This window comes from Trachymyrmex septentrionalis, unplaced genomic scaffold, assembly GCF_001594115.1.
Source record: "Trachymyrmex septentrionalis isolate Tsep2-gDNA-1 unplaced genomic scaffold, Tsep1.0 scaffold168, whole genome shotgun sequence".
In the NCBI taxonomy this organism is placed as follows: domain Eukaryota; kingdom Metazoa; phylum Arthropoda; class Insecta; order Hymenoptera; family Formicidae; genus Trachymyrmex; species Trachymyrmex septentrionalis.
This window is the reverse complement of record NW_017304842.1, coordinates 186,433-190,181: the sequence shown is the minus strand read 5'-3', so window position 1 is coordinate 190,181 and position 3,749 is coordinate 186,433. Positions and strand designations below refer to the sequence as shown.

General features: G+C 33.6%; 1 protein-coding gene across 1 annotated transcript in view; it reads left to right on the top strand.

Moving 5' to 3' along the window:
* LOC108746363 (carboxyl-terminal PDZ ligand of neuronal nitric oxide synthase protein) overlaps positions 1 to 3,749 on the top strand; it is a 23,389-nt gene that overhangs the window by 1,143 nt on the left and 18,497 nt on the right. The window lies entirely within an intron of this gene.

The following is a 3,749-nucleotide window of genomic DNA, read 5'->3' as shown; positions in this document are numbered from 1 at the left end:
CTATTCTTTTTAGATCAACTTGCATCGTTCATCGTTCTCTTTTTTTTTCTCCGATAGGAAAATATATTATATATATCAAATTCAATTAAAGAGAACAGATCTCATCATTCCTCTTTTCTTTTTCTTTTTTTTTTTTATTTCTTCTTGTCTAACCTCGAGTGATCGAATGAGTAGTCGTTGGTACCGAGAGAACTCATCTTCAAATGGACAACGAAGTCTTCGGTTCGTCGAACCCGTTGCATCTCGCGAGGCAAGCACGTGATGTTTGCAATGAAATCTTCTGATTTTAGACATAATTAAGATTTTATTTATCAATAATATACTTGAAATTCATTCATCGTTCGACACGCATAGCGTATCGAGTAATCGATGCTATTGTGGTAATTGTAAAATTATATTAATTCTCAATGTAAATTCAATGGAATCTGTCGGGATTCCACCCAAGGAACACCACAACAAGTCAAGAGAAAGTCAAAATGACTTTATTTTGACGTCATGAAAATCGAAATGATGATTTTTTTGTTACAAAATTTTACGTTAAGAATCGAAATAAAGTCATTTTGATTGTTTGTTAATTTTCTGTGTTCCTTGAACACCTTACTGATAATTGAGTAATAATAATCTCGATAATTTTTTGCACAAACGCTGAAATTGCTTAAAACGCATGGATCGTATAAGATTTATTCGCGTTGCTTGCATTTTTTGCACTTTCTCTTTTTTTCTACGTCCGAGTATATATTCATCTCGTTTTGAGTATAAAAATTTTTTCAGATTTCAAGCAACGCGAACAAGCCTAATAATCGTGCGAAATCAGCTTTTAGAAATTAGCTTTCCATCCCCCATCGACATCATTACACGGAGACTCGCTTACAGAGTTCTCTTCCCGACAGGAACATCGCGTATGGTGGGTCTTTTCAATAACTTATGTAATGATTTTGCAACCGAAAGTATCAAAGCGGAATCCTTTTTTTTTTTTTTACCGCGTCGATCGAGACGCTTATACGACTTTCGGTATCTAAGATCTCGGATTGCGGCGCAACGTGTCATCGAGCTCGCGCATTGTAAACAGATGATCTTGACAGCTTCTTTGCGCGTATGCGTCGCACGTGCGTTGCTGCGTATTTCTCGCAATTCTCCGATTAACCGTGTCCGCAAGTGCGAATGCATATATTTTCTTTGTCTGCACGCCGGTGCGCTACGCCGGTGTGAACGCCGCCTGGCTCAGGTGCGCGTGCACAAAGGGGCATCTTCGATGATGCATCTCGCGGCTGGCATCTCGCAGCGGAAACGGCGGCGCGGCTTCTCTGCGGTATCGCGAAACACGAGTGTACTCTGAATTTCTGAGACGCGGCTTGCAAAGAAAAAAAGGACCTAATAATACGAAATATGAATGAAATACTTCCAATCAATTATTCGATTGATATAACTGGAAATAATTTTATTTTTCTATATATATATAAATATATATGTAATAAGTATTATCAAACATAATAATACAATCAATTGATTGTTAATCATTACTATACTGGAAAAAAATCTAAGTTTTAATAAATATTTGTTCGAGTATAGTTTTAAGTAAATATTTATCAAATGTAAACAGTATTTATTTGATAAAAACCATTAATTTGATTTTTTTCATCGAGTAAACGTTTGTTTACTATAATTGAATGTTTACTTATTGCTAATACTATTTAAAAAGATATGTATTAAGATTTAGTAATCTTTTTTCACAGTGTAAATATTTAGAAAAGTAAAATGATTTTTAGTTATATTAATCAAACATTTAATTGAAATTATTTCACTTGACATTTGATAACTATTAATAACTCTTTTCAGTGCGTTACTCTCAGCTTGCGTGCTTGAAAAGAATTTCCCCTGAAAAAAAGAAAGGTTTGCCAAGGATATTCGTTGTTGTACGGATAAAGTGTCGAGGGATATATGTATTTTAATGAAGCGAGAAATAATTTTATGTTTGAGATATTATCGCGTAATTCTTATTCAAATGATAACTCTTGTCCGACGATCGCGCGCGTTTAGTTTTTCACGTTCAAAAGTACATCCTATATAAGTAGAGGAAAGGTCCCTATTATGAGATATCGAGTTCATTTTGAGTAAATACTGGAAGTCTATAGGCAGAATTTAAAAAATAATAGGCCATTTTGAAGAGACTTTAAGAAGTTTTAAGATAACGTTACATAAAATTTAATTCAAATTCCATTTTTTTTTTAAATTAAAGAAATGTAAAAAGTGAGCAAATCGCAAAGTCAAAAAAGTGTGCTCCTAATATGAGATGCCCCGAGAAATCGATAGTAAAAGGCAAAGTATATCAGTATTGCAATTACAAAACTTTATCTAATGTTTCTAAAATACAAACAAACACAGCCAGCATGCGCGAAAAATGAGCATGCGATAGATTAAACCCAGAACTCGTTTTCAGGTAGTTGGAATCAAGCATCGCAGATATAAGCACTCGACGTTCATTCCGGTTGTCTTTTTTATTATTATACAATAATATTTATACTTTAGCAACGATTTTCACTATAACATAGGAGCATGGGTTATTTCATATTAGAAATACTCCGGGTATCTCATATTACGATTTCCACGTCTTATGGTTTTCAAATCTAACTTCTATAATTGAACAATTCAACATATCCCGTATTTTTTTATTAGTACAACCTTACTCTATCACTACATGAAGAATTTATTGTCAAATATTTATTTATTAAATAATAAAAATAATATAAAATAATAAACAAGATTTAAATGCTCATCTCAATGAATACTCGAAGACATTTAAATTCTAAAATCTTGTTTTACTGTAATCACTACAGGCATGATCTAATAATGAATTTTCTACTAATTAATTTTCAATCCAAGAGCAATAAATTTATGGTGGAACCAATAGATAGCGTTTACTATTTAGTTTAGCAAAAACGTCGATATCTCATATTAGGCGCCTTTCCTCTATTATCATTAATTATCTATATAGAACAGATCCTTTTTTAAAATGAAAGGAAATGTGCTTTGTTGTGAATGTAGGTAAATACTTTTTAAAGAATTCACGAAATTTCCGATTCCGGTATTGGCTAACACCACCATATCAAATCGCGTAAATTGGATCGTTATATCGTGAATTACACGTCTACGGTAAACATACCCGCGGTGTTCCGTGAATGAAACAGCAACCATGCGCTTACGATAGGAAATCAGCGCTTACAAGTTATCGTGTACCTTTTAAGTGCATCGAAAATGACTGTATACTGCGCAGTCACGAACGCGATTTAGTAACACGCATGTATCATACGCTCATTGCGCCGGCTTACTTATTTTCATTGCCGACTTAGAATTGCTCCCGGTAAAAAATAAAATTAGTGATTTCAAAGAAGTATCTCTCGCGATGCTTAAAGAGAAAACGCTAGCTTAAACGTAGCCTAATTGTCGATTCAAATTCTCCACTTTTCCAGAACAAAGAGGAGAGGGTACAGGACATTCTGTTAATTAAAATTAAGAATTTTTTTTAAGTGATAATTCGTTTCGCCTAAGAGCAGAACTAAAGGGAAGGACAAAATCAAACCTCAGCTAATTTGTTTTACTTATTCTTACGGGAATCGCTTCTTGATAGTGAAAAGCGAATTTCGAAAAAGATTTTTTTACAATCTGTAACGCTGCGAAAGATTATGCAGAATGTGAAAGATTATTCTCGCGTCTAATTCTGCTACCCAGTATTTGTGATTTCGAAGTACGAA